The sequence below is a fragment of the Pleurodeles waltl genome, chromosome 5 (assembly GCF_031143425.1).
Source record: "Pleurodeles waltl isolate 20211129_DDA chromosome 5, aPleWal1.hap1.20221129, whole genome shotgun sequence".
NCBI lineage: Eukaryota > Metazoa > Chordata > Amphibia > Caudata > Salamandridae > Pleurodeles > Pleurodeles waltl.
The window spans coordinates 112973488-112987092 of NC_090444.1; positions in this window are offsets into that span (position 1 = coordinate 112973488).

A 13605-nucleotide genomic window follows, 5' to 3' on the forward strand; every position below is an offset into this window, starting at 1 on the left:
TGTGAGTAGGGCATCCTCGGGTAGGTCGCTCCCCTGCTCACGCAGCGCCACCAGTCCCTGACTGCCCTCCTCACCGTTCTCATCCTGTGAGTGTGTGCGAGTGTGCCCCCTCTTTACCCGTGTACCCCGAGTGCTTGTGCTGACTGACTGACCGGAATCCTCCTTTCTTCCCGTGTATCCCGTGCGTGTCCCCGTGAGTGCCGTGTGCCCCCTCCTGCCGTTCTCCCTCATTTTCAGCCCCTCCCTTTAGAGTTTTACCTGGCCTCTCGCCGTTTTTTGCCGCCGTTCTTTTTGCCGCCTTTTTCGCTGCTTTTTCTTTTTCCCGCCTCCAGATTCCCCCGCCCGCCCGCCTCCCGCCTCCCAGCTGACCCCTCCTCCCCGGCGACCCTTAAATGGCGGCCGCTGCGAGGCAGAGGTAGCGACCACTGACCCTCGGGTAGGTCGCTCCCCTGCTCACGCAGCGCCACCAGTCCCTGACTGCCCTCCTCACCGTTCTCATCCTGTGAGTGTGTGCGAGTGTGCCCCCTCTTTACCCGTGTACCCCGAGTGCTTGTGCTGACTGACTGACCGGAATCCTCCTTTCTTCCCGTGTATCCCGTGCGTGTCCCCGTGAGTGCCGTGTGCCCCCTCCTGCCGTTCTCCCTCATTTTCAGCCCCTCCCTTTAGAGTTTTACCTGGCCTCTCGCCGTTTTTTGCCGCGTTCTTTTTGCCGCCTTTTTCGCTGCTTTTTCTTTTTCCCGCCTCCAGATTCCCCCGCCCGCCCGCCTCCCGCCTCCCAGCTGACCCCTCCTCCCCGGCTACCCTTAAATGGCGGCCGCTGCGAGGCAGAGGTAGCGACCACTGACCCTCGGGTAGGTCGCTCCCCTGCTCACGCAGCGCCACCAGTCCCTGACTGCCCTCCTCACCGTTCTCATCCTGTGAGTGTGTGCGAGTGTGCCCCCTCTTTACCCGTGTACCCCGAGTGCTTGTGCTGACTGACTGACCGGAATCCTCCTTTCTTCCCGTGTATCCCGTGCGTGTCCCCGTGAGTGCCGTGTGCCCCCTCCTGCCGTTCTCCCTCATTTTCAGCCCCTCCCTTTAGAGTTTTACCTGGCCTCTCGCCGTTTTTTGCCGCCGTTCTTTTTGCCGCCTTTTTCGCTGCTTTTTCTTTTTCCCGCCTCCAGATTCCCCCGCCCGCCCGCCTCCCGCCTCCCAGCTGACCCCTCCTCCCCGGCTACCCTTAAATGGCGGCCGCTGCGAGGCAGAGGTAGCGACCACTGACCCTCGGGTAGGTCGCTCCCCTGCTCACGCAGCGCCACCAGTCCCTGACTGCCCTCCTCACCGTTCTCATCCTGTGAGTGTGTGCGAGTGTGCCCCCTCTTTACCCGTGTACCCCGAGTGCTTGTGCTGACTGACTGACCGGAATCCTCCTTTCTTCCCGTGTATCCCGTGCGTGTCCCCGTGAGTGCCGTGTGCCCCCTCCTGCCGTTCTCCCTCATTTTCAGCCCCTCCCTTTAGAGTTTTACCTGGCCTCTCGCCGTTTTTTGCCGCCGTTCTTTTTGCCGCCTTTTTCGCTGCTTTTTCTTTTTCCCGCCTCCAGATTCCCCCGCCCGCCCGCCTCCCGCCTCCCAGCTGACCCCTCCTCCCCGGCTACCCTTAAATGGCGGCCGCTGCGAGGCAGAGGTAGCGACCACTGACCCTCGGGTAGGTCGCTCCCCTGCTCACGCAGCGCCACCAGTCCCTGACTGCCCTCCTCACCGTTCTCATCCTGTGAGTGTGTGCGAGTGTGCCCCCTCTTTACCCGTGTACCCCGAGTGCTTGTGCTGACTGACTGACCGGAATCCTCCTTTCTTCCCGTGTATCCCGTGCGTGTCCCCGTGAGTGCCGTGTGCCCCCTCCTGCCGTTCTCCCTCATTTTCAGCCCCTCCCTTTAGAGTTTTACCTGGCCTCTCGCCGTTTTTTGCCGCCGTTCTTTTTGCCGCCTTTTTCGCTGCTTTTTCTTTTTCCCGCCTCCAGATTCCCCCGCCCGCCCGCCTCCCGCCTCCCAGCTGACCCCTCCTCCCCGGCTACCCTTAAATGGCGGCCGCTGCGAGGCAGAGGTAGCGACCACTGACCCTCGGGTAGGTCGCTCCCCTGCTCACGCAGCGCCACCAGTCCCTGACTGCCCTCCTCACCGTTCTCATCCTGTGAGTGTGTGCGAGTGTGCCCCCTCTTTACCCGTGTACCCCGAGTGCTTGTGCTGACTGACTGACCGGAATCCTCCTTTCTTCCCGTGTATCCCGTGCGTGTCCCCGTGAGTGCCGTGTGCCCCCTCCTGCCGTTCTCCCTCATTTTCAGCCCCTCCCTTTAGAGTTTTACCTGGCCTCTCGCCGTTTTTTGCCGCCGTTCTTTTTGCCGCCTTTTTCGCTGCTTTTTCTTTTTCCCGCCTCCAGATTCCCCCGCCCGCCCGCCTCCCGCCTCCCAGCTGACCCCTCCTCCCCGGCTACCCTTAAATGGCGGCCGCTGCGAGGCAGAGGTAGCGACCACTGACCCTCGGGTAGGTCGCTCCCCTGCTCACGCAGCGCCACCAGTCCCTGACTGCCCTCCTCACCGTTCTCATCCTGTGAGTGTGTGCGAGTGTGCCCCCTCTTTACCCGTGTACCCCGAGTGCTTGTGCTGACTGACTGACCGGAATCCTCCTTTCTTCCCGTGTATCCCGTGCGTGTCCCCGTGAGTGCCGTGTGCCCCCTCTTGCCGTTCTCCCTCATTTTCAGCCCCTCCCTTTAGAGTTTTACCTGGCCTCTCGCCGTTTTTTGCCGCCGTTCTTTTTGCCGCCTTTTTCGCTGCTTTTTCTTTTTCCCGCCTCCAGATTCCCCCGCCCGCCCGCCTCCCGCCTCCCAGCTGACCCCTCCTCCCCGGCTACCCTTAAATGGCGGCCGCTGCGAGGCAGAGGTAGCGACCACTGACCCTCGGGTAGGTCGCTCCCCTGCTCACGCAGCGCCACCAGTCCCTGACTGCCCTCCTCACCGTTCTCATCCTGTGAGTGTGTGCGAGTGTGCCCCCTCTTTACCCATGTACCCCGAGTGCTTGTGCTGACTGACTGACCGGAATCCTCCTTTCTTCCCGTGTATCCCGTGCGTGTCCCCGTGAGTGCCGTGTGCCCCCTCCTGCCGTTCTCCCTCATTTTCAGCCCCTCCCTTTAGAGTTTTACCTGGCCTCTCGCCGTTTTTTGCCGCCGTTCTTTTTGCCGCCTTTTTCGCTGCTTTTTCTTTTTCCCGCCTCCAGATTCCCCCGCCCGCCCGCCTCCCGCCTCCCAGCTGACCCCTCCTCCCCGGCTACCCTTAAATGGCGGCCGCTGCGAGGCAGAGGTAGCGACCACTGACCCTCGGGTAGGTCGCTCCCCTGCTCACGCAGCGCCACCAGTCCCTGACTGCCCTCCTCACCGTTCTCATCCTGTGAGTGTGTGCGAGTGTGCCCCCTCTTTACCCGTGTACCCCGAGTGCTTGTGCTGACTGACTGACCGGAATCCTCCTTTCTTCCCGTGTATCCCGTGCGTGTCCCCGTGAGTGCCGTGTGCCCCCTCCTGCCGTTCTCCCTCATTTTCAGCCCCTCCCTTTAGAGTTTTACCTGGCCTCTCGCCGTTTTTTGCCGCCGTTCTTTTTGCCGCCTTTTTCGCTGCTTTTCTTTTTCCCGCCTCCAGATTCCCCCGCCCGCCCGCCTCCCAGCTGACCCCTCCTCCCCGGCTACCCTTAAATGGCGGCCGCTGCGAGGCAGAGGTAGCGACCACTGACCCTCGGGTAGGTCGCTCCCCTGCTCACGCAGCGCCACCAGTCCCTGACTGCCCTCCTCACCGTTCTCATCCTGTGAGTGTGTGCGAGTGTGCCCCCTCTTTACCCGTGTACCCCGAGTGCTTGTGCTGACTGACTGACCGGAATCCTCCTTTCTTCCCGTGTATCCCGTGCGTGTCCCCGTGAGTGCCGTGTGCCCCCTCCTGCCGTTCTCCCTCATTTTCAGCCCCTCCCTTTAGAGTTTTACCTGGCCTCTCGCCGTTTTTTGCCGCCGTTCTTTTTGCCGCCTTTTTCGCTGCTTTTTCTTTTTCCCGCCTCCAGATTCCCCCGCCCGCCCGCCTCCCGCCTCCCAGCTGACCCCTCCTCCCCGGCTACCCTTAAATGGCGGCCGCTGCGAGGCAGAGGTAGCGACCACTGACCCTCGGGTAGGTCGCTCCCCTGCTCACGCAGCGCCACCAGTCCCTGACTGCCCTCCTCACCGTTCTCATCCTGTGAGTGTGTGCGAGTGTGCCCCCTCTTTACCCGTGTACCCCGAGTGCTTGTGCTGACTGACTGACCGGAATCCTCCTTTCTTCCCGTGTATCCCGTGCGTGTCCCCGTGAGTGCCGTGTGCCCCCTCCTGCCGTTCTCCCTCATTTTCAGCCCCTCCCTTTAGAGTTTTACCTGGCCTCTCGCCGTTTTTTGCCGCCGTTCTTTTTGCCGCCTTTTTCGCTGCTTTTTCTTTTTCCCGCCTCCAGATTCCCCCGCCCGCCCGCCTCCCGCCTCCCAGCTGACCCCTCCTCCCCGGCTACCCTTAAATGGCGGCCGCTGCGAGGCAGAGGTAGCGACCACTGACCCTCGGGTAGGTCGCTCCCCTGCTCACGCAGCGCCACCAGTCCCTGACTGCCCTCCTCACCGTTCTCATCCTGTGAGTGTGTGCGAGTGTGCCCCCTCTTTACCCGTGTACCCCGAGTGCTTGTGCTGACTGACTGACCGGAATCCTCCTTTCTTCCCGTGTATCCCGTGCGTGTCCCCGTGAGTGCCGTGTGCCCCCTCCTGCCGTTCTCCCTCATTTTCAGCCCCTCCCTTTAGAGTTTTACCTGGCCTCTCGCCGTTTTTTGCCGCCGTTCTTTTTGCCGCCTTTTTCGCTGCTTTTTCTTTTTCCCGCCTCCAGATTCCCCCGCCCGCCCGCCTCCCGCCTCCCAGCTGACCCCTCCTCCCCGGCTACCCTTAAATGGCGGCCGCTGCGAGGACGCGCGCAGCGGACGCGCGCAGCGGGCGCGCCTAAGGCAAGCCCGTCTGCGCCCGTCCGCGCCTGTACCGCGCCTAGCACCACAACCCCTCACCCCCGCGACCCCCACCTCCCCCGCCTGACCCACAACTCCGCCTTCCTCACTGCTCTCAACCCCGGCCGCACGCCGGCCTGCTGCAGCGCCACCCCGAAGCGGACCCACGGACCCTTCACCTACCGCAACTGCCATTTCACCTGCCTACGAACTCACACCACACCCAACAGGAACGACTCGCCCAGAAACAACCTCAACTGCATCCTGGTCAACACCAGATCAGTCCACAGGCACGCCATCGAACTGTGGAACCTCATCGACTCTACAAACCCGGACATCGCCTTCCTCACCGAGACCTGGATGAACCCCTCCTCGGCACCCGACATCGCCATAGCCATCCCCGACGGCTACAAAATCATCAGGAAAGACCGCACCAACCGCACCGGAGGAGGCATCGCCATCGCCCACAAGAGCTCCATCCGCATCTCAACCTACACCGACAACTCACTGCCCGACGCCGAGCACCTCCACTTCTCAATCAACAGCGACCCCAAGACCACCCTCAGAGGCACCCTGATATACAGACCACCAGGACCACGCACAAAGTTCAGCGAAGACATCGCAGACTTCATCAGCCCACACGCACTCCCGTCCACCAACTACATCCTCCTAGGGGACCTCAACTTCCACCTGGAGAATCGCACCGACAACAACACCACCGCCTTATTGGACAACCTCGCCAACCTGGGACTGAAACAACTAGTCAACACCCCCACCCACTACGCCGGACACACGCTGGACCCCATCTTCTCCTCCAGCAAACACATCTCTTTCAGCCACACCACTGTACTCTCCTGGACAGACCACAGCTGTGTCCACTTCAGCTTCAAGAAAACCAACGTACACCACCACGCCCAACAACCACCAAGAAGACAGTGGAACCGAATCTCCTCGGAACAACTCATATCGACCCTCTCTCAGAACCCACCCACCAGCACTACAGACCCCAACGAAGCCGCCAACAACCTCACGAGCTGGATCTCAGACTGCGCCAACCTCCTGGCCCCCCTGAAGACCCAAGCAAACAGAAACAGCCACAAGAAAAATTCCTGGTTTACCCCCGACCTCAAGGACTCCAAAAAAGAATGCCGCACCCTCGAGAAGACTTGGCGCCTCAACCAGACCGACGAAAACATGTCTGCTCTCAAAAACGCCACCCGCAAACACCACCAACTCCTCCGCGCAGCACGAAAATCAGCCTTCCAGAACAGACTAGACAGCAACGCCCACAACAGCAAGGAACTATTTGGCATCGTCAAAGAGCTCTCCAACCCCGACGCCGAAAACAACTCCATCCCTCCCTCACAGGACCTCTGCGACTCCCTCGCAGCTTTCTTCCACCACAAGATCACCGACATCTACAACAGCTTCACCACAACCAACTCGAACCCTCCACCGGAACCCGCCACCGACAACACCACCATCCACACCTGGAACTCAACCTCCACTGAGGAAACCACCCGCGTCATGAACTCCATCCACTCAGGATCACCATCCGACCCCTGTCCGCACCACATCTTCAACAAAGCCGACAACATCATCGCACCCCACCTCCGAGACGTCATCAACACATCCTTTTCCACCGCCACCTTCCCGGAGAACTGGAAGCACGCTGAACTGAACGCCCTCCTAAAGAAACCAACAGCAGACCCCACCGAACTCAAAAACTTCCGGCCCATCTCGCTCCTACCGTTCCCCGCCAAAGTGATCGAGAAAATCGTCAACGCTCAACTCACCACCGCCCTGGAAACCAACGACTCACTCGACCCTCACAGTTCGGCTTCAGAGCTAACCACAGCACCGAGACCGCCCTCATCGCAGCCACGGACGACATCAGATCCCTGACCGACAAAGGAGAAACCGTGGCCCTCATACTCCTGGACCTCTCTGCAGCATTCGACACGGTCTGCCACCGCACCCTGATACGTCGCCTACGCAACGCCGGCATCAGAGGCAAGGCCCTGGAATGGATCACCTCCTTCCTCTCCGGAAGAACTCAGAGAGTCCGCCTCCCCCCCTTCAGATCCACGGCTACGGAGATCATCTGCGGCGTCCCCCAGGGATCCTCCCTCAGCCCCACCCTCTTCAACATCTACATGACCCCCCTGGCGAACATCGCACGCAAACACGGACTCAACCTCATATCCTACGCAGACGACACCCAGCTCATCCTATCCCTCACCAACGACCCCACCTCAGCAAGAACCAGACTACACGAAGGCATGAAGGAAGTAGCGAACTGGATGACAGACAGCCGGCTTAAACTGAATACAGAGAAAACGGAGGTCCTCATCCTCGGCCCTACACCTACCGCCTGGGACGACTCCTGGTGGCCTCCTGCCCTAGGCAGCACTCCCCAACCCACCGACCACGCACGCAACCTCGGTTTCATCCTGGACTCTTCCCTCTCCATGACCAGACAGGTCAACTCGGTGACCTCAGCATGCTTCAACACCCTCCGCATGCTCCGCAAGATCTTCCGCTGGATCCCCACCGACACCAGGAAGACCGTCACCCTCGCCCTCGTCACCAGTCGCTTGGACTATGGGAACGCTCTGTACGCCGGCATCACCATCAAGCTACAGAGGAAACTACAACGAATCCAGAACGCTGCTGCACGACTTATCCTGAACATACCCCGCCACAACCACATCTCCGGACACCTGAGGAAACTCCACTGGCTCCCAGTCAACAAGAGGATAACCTTCAGACTCCTCACCCACGCACACAAAGCCCTGCACAACCGCGGACCAGAACTCATCAACCACCGCATCTCCTTCTACACTCCTCCTCGCACCCTACGCTCGACCGGACAAGCCCTGGCAGCCGTACCACGCATTCGCAAAGCCACTGCCGGAGGCAGGTCCTTCTCTTACCTAGCAGCGAAGACCTGGAACTCCCTTCCCAGCCACCTTCGCGCCATACAAGACCACCTTCACTTCAGACGGCAGCTCAAGACCTGGCTCTTCGAGCATTGAACCCCCCCCCCCACAGCGCCTTGAGACCCTTACGGGTGAGTAGCGCGCTTTATAAATGCGACTGATTGATTGATTGATAGTGTATTTGAGACTCTGAACATCCCCTAAGGCTGTCAGTGTATACCTCCACTCTACCTCAAAGTGCTTTCACAGACCCGCCCCCCCCCCAATGAGCTTCAGGGACCAGATTCATGTGGAGAGCAGACTCATACCCCTTGAATCACAAGTATATGTCATCCTCCCTCTTCACAAGGTCTTTAGGAATGTGCACCCTCCTCTCAGGCTGCACTGTAGGATTGCTGCCACCATCTCTACTGGACTGGCTTCTATGATCCATCTCTCTCAAGCTAAGCTCATGAGCCATCGCTAAATTCCTCTCCTCAATGGCCAGCCTTCTCTGCTCCAATTGGTACTCCCTTTCTGCCTGTCTGTCCTGTAACTCCTCAGGTGTCAGACCCTTAGATGAGACACTGCTACCTGCCCTGGAGACCTTCTCCCTGGACATAACAGGCCCACCCACAATACCATTGTGTATGGAACACTCTTCCTCCTCCTCCTCATCTCCCTCATCCTCTGTGCGCTCTTCAGTGCTCTTGGCTGTCACCCAGGCCCTCAGCACCTTTTGCAGCTCCTCCTTCCTGGATGAGCTCTTAATGGGACAGTCAAAACTTTTAAAGAACTGCTTCAACTGAGCCTTGGTATAACTCCAATTTCTTCAGGTCAAAGTCAGCTCCTACTGATGCATCTCCAGCTTGGGACATGATGAAGATTCAAAAACAAGTGCAAAGTTCCAAAGGCAGAAAAACAAGTTCCCAAATTAAGTTTCAAAGAAAGTCAATCAAGGAATCAGTGAAAAAATGGAAGTAGAACAAGAACAGTCCCACAGACAAAAACAAGAATCACAAGACTAGTATGTGGTCACGTAGTGGTCTGCACTCAAACAGTAGTGTACACTTAATCACTGTCAAGTACATATACAAGTCTAAATCCCAACCGCTGATCACCAATGTTAGAAATTGGGTCTTTGGTTGACAGTCAGGTTACCCCCTGCTCAAGCAAGGACCCTCAATCTAGTCAGGGTAAAAGAGAATCACCCTCAGCTAACCTCTGCTTACACCCTTGGTAGCTTGGCAGAGCAGTAGGCTTAACTTCAGAGTGCTAGGTGTAAAGTATTTGTACCAACATACACAGTAACTCAATAAAAACACTACCAAATGACACAACACCAGTTCAGAAAAATAGAAAATATTTATCTAAACAAATCAAGACCATAACGACAAAAATCCACAATACACAAGTCAAGTTATCAATTAAACAGCAAAAAGAGTCGTTATGTAGTTTAAAACACACACTAACACTGTTAGCATGAAAATGTACCTTGGGTGCATCAAAAATGACCCTGCGCGGGCGAGTGTGCATCAAAAAAGGCTTGTGATGCGTCGATTTCACTCACGAGCGAGACCTTGCATTGTTTCTCCTTTCGTCGGGTCGGGCGCGTCGTTTCTTCTCTCCACAGGAGAGCAATGCGTCGATCTGGTCAGCACTCTTGGGTCCAGGCAGGCCTTGCGTTGTTTTTACACACCCAGCGGTGCTTGCGTCGGAAACCAAGCTGCACGATGATCCGAAAACCACGCAGTGCGGATTGCGATCTCCCAGCCTCCGTCAGCAATGCTGCGAGTCCTTTCTCCAGCTCCGTGCATCGATTCTTCGGTCGCGTTTCCGGCGAGTGTCGATTTTCAGCCACGGAGCCGGCGGCGCGTCGTTTCTTCAACTGCAGATCAGAGTTGTGTCGATCTTTTACCCGCACGCCGTTCTGTGCGTGGATTTCTTTCTCTTAGGCTGCCAGCTTCTCCTTTCAGGGTCCCAGGAACTGGATGGGCACCACGGGGCAGAGTAGGAGTCAATCCAGGTGCTGGCAGAGAGAAGTCTTTGCTGTCCCTGAGACTTCAAACAACAGGAGGCAAGCTCTAAATCAAGCCCTTGGAGATTTCTTCTTAAGATGGAAGGCACACAAAGTCCAGTCTTTGCCCTCTTACTCTGGCAGAAGCAGCAACTGCAGGATAGCTCCACAAAGCACAGTCACAGGCAGGGCAGCTCTTCTTCCTCAGCTCTTCAGCTCTTCTCCAGGCAGAGGTTCCTCTTGGTTTCCAGAAGTGTTCTAAAGTCTGTGGTTTTGGGTGCCCTTCTTATACCTATTTTCTCCTTTGAAGTAGGCCTACTTCAAAGTAAAGTCTCTTTTGAATGTGAAATCCTTCCTTGCCTAGGCTAGGCCCCAGACACTCACCAGGGGGTTGGAGTCTGCATTGTGTGAGGGCAGGCACAGCCCTTTCAGGTGTGAATGACCACTCCACCCCTCCCTCCTAGCACAGATGGCTCATCAGGATATGCAGGCTACACCCCAGCTCCCTTTGTGTCACTGTCTAGTGTGAGGAGCAACCAGCCCAACTGTCAAACTGACCCAGACAGGGAATCCACAAACAGGCAGAGTCACAGAAATGGTATAAGCAAGAAAATGCTCCCTTTGTAAAAGTGGCATTTTCAAACGCACAATCTCAAAATCAACTTTACTAAAAGGTGTATCTTTAAATTGTGAGCTCAGAGACCCCAAACTCCACATGTCCATCCGCTTCCAAAGGGAATCTACACTTTAATCAGATTTAAAGGTAGCCCCCATGTTAACCTATGAGAGGGACAGGCCTTGCAACAGTGAAAAACGAATTTAGCAATATTTCACTGTCAGGACATATAAAACACATTATTATATGTCCTACCTTAACAATACACTGCACCCTGCCCTTGGGGCTACCTAGGGTCTACCTTAGGGGTGTCTGACATGTAAGAAAAGGGAAGGTTTAGGCCTGGCAAGTGGGTACACTTGCCAAGTCGAATTTACAGTTAAAACTGCACACACCGACACTGTAGTGGCAGGTCGGAGACATGATTACAGAGCTACTTATGTGGGTGGCACAAGCAGTGCTGCAGGCCCACTAGTAGCACTTGATTTACAGGCCCTGGCACCTCGAGTGCACTTTACTAGGGACTTACTAGTGAACCAAATATGCAATCATGGATAAGCCAATGAAATACATATTTTGTAAAGGAGCACTTGCACTTTAGCCCTGGTTAGCAGTGGTAAAGTGCCCAGAGTAACAAAAACAGAAAATTCAGAGTCCAGCACATATCAACAACCTGGGAAACAGAGGCAAAAAGTTAAGGGAGACCACGCCAAGGATGAAAAGTCTAGCAGTAGTTCATTTATTTGTAGTTTAGCTGTTTCTTTGTTGGCTCAAGCAATTCTTTATAATTAAGGAAAGCTGACACATGTTTCGCCATTTATGGCCAATCAGCTGATACTTTCTCAAGGCTGTAAATAATTGAGTGATCATAGTTTTAACCTTTTAACACGATGCACGTTAACATATACTCGTGCAAATATGATAGGTGTCACAGCAATTGTGCGATCACAGCAAGCTCTAGGGCCAGGTCAGTGAGTGTGTTGGTTAATAGCTGGTGCCAACATCACCATGCCTAAGGATCTGTCAGGGTGTTTAAGTGATAGATTGTAGGGTAGGGAAATGTTTTGATTATTTGTAAAAAGAGATATGTACCAAAAGACATACGCAAAGGGACCTTGTTGCTGTACTTTGCATTGTTATCCTGAAAAAGTCTGTACACCTGTATGGAGAGCACCTTAGGATTATGTATAGTCAGAGTGACCGTGACCGTGACCATGGCCTGGTCACAGTGTTGTATGGAACAGCAAAGGGTGCAACATGTTTCTGCTAGTCATGCATGTGTAGTGCTGAGCAAGACTAGAGTTCTGCTGATCAGGAAGTGTTGCAGCACAAGTGTTGTGTATTGGAGTCACATTCAGAAGTGTTTCTGGTATGCTTTAACTCCTCCGTGTAGCATAGCCCATGGTGATGACCCAGCTCATCGAAGAGGCGCCCAGTTGGTCTTATCCCACTTTGTGTTCTCACTCTGCTTTCTGAAGGATAGTGATGGGTGTTTTTAATGTGGTATTAAGTGTACCTTTCCATGAAATCCGTCTGCTTGGGAAGGAGGAACCGCATAGTCGCCTTGTGCGTGAAACAATAAAAGGTGGACCTGTCGCAGGCGCATCTTTCAACGCAGTCGTCTTGTGCGTGAAACAATGAAAGATGGACCTGTCGAAGGCACATCTTTCTGATGTACTGCACTTTGTGCACGCTGCATTGCCCTGCTAAGCTAGTGAGAGGGCAATCCGGGGTTACTTTGCTGCCCTTTCGGTATCTGTTTCCCTCCCTGACTAGTCTTCCTTATGCAAGTTTTGCTTGTCATCAGGTTTCTGAAAGGACTGACATGTTAACTCCTCCTTTTATACCCCAAAGGGATTTGAATTAGGTCCTGGCATTTTTGATGGGGACTCACTTTGAGCTCCTACACAGATGTCAGTTACTTTTATGACTGTTTTTCTTGTGGCCATTACCTCGGCAAAGTGCATAAGTTGACTGCAGGCTGTGTCCACCCTCCTTTCATGTGGCCTAGCAGGACAAACTGGCCCTGAGGGTTAAAGTGGCTTTCCAGCTAAAGTTGGTTATTCCTTTCCATCTGGGCCAACCCATCACCCTTCCTTCTAACTTCCTTCAGATGTCACCAAGGAGGAGAGGTCAAAGCGTCTGGACTCCTTGAGGGTGGTTAGTTACTATATTGGCTACACAAATCAGGCAGTCTGACAACCAGCTCTTTGTCGGGTGCACAAACAGTGCAAGGTGGTCCAGACAAGGGTATTATCATCCTGGTTCATTTTGTGACTCAAACTGAATTGTGTGCTTGCCAAAAAAGACCCATTAAAGATAATCCAGACTCACTCCACTAGAGCAAAGTCTTCAACAGCTGTAGTTGGCAGAGGGGTTCTTGAGGCTGAAATTTGTCTGCTGGTGCAATGGGTACCTCTTCATACTTTTGCTAAGCCTTATTGATTGCACTCTGCTGTGAGAAGCGATGGCCATTTTGGTGCTGTGCTTCAGGATTTCCGAGTCTTATCATTCATTAAAACACACTAAGTGGGAAGACCTACTGCTTTGGAATTGATTAAACTGGTGAGGAATCTGCAGGTTCAAGTATCCATCAGAAGAAAAGTAACCATACAGTTCTCAAAAAATCTACTCACGGACAGTTTTATTTTATGAGGTCGAGCTATTTTTAGATTCCACTCGACCCTTCTGGCAGTGGACAGACAGGTGTTCTATTCACTCAGAAACTGAATTAGCAATTAAGATGCCTTTACATCTTATTCCTGTCATATTTTCAGGAACAGAGGTAAAAAGTAAATTTGTCTTCTTGCAATGCAAATACTTTTCCTTGGGACTGCATAGTTCCAGGATTTTGTAAGGTGAACTGTCTGACCTATGTGAAATGAAAAGCTTTAGGCATCAGGTTTTTCCTAACACACAACATTTATATAAATAAGTCAACTTTACAAACATTTCAAAATGCATTTCAGTAGCTGTGAAAGACCATTTTTGTACTTCTGTGTGATGGAAAAAATGTCAGAACACTTTACTTGGTGATGTG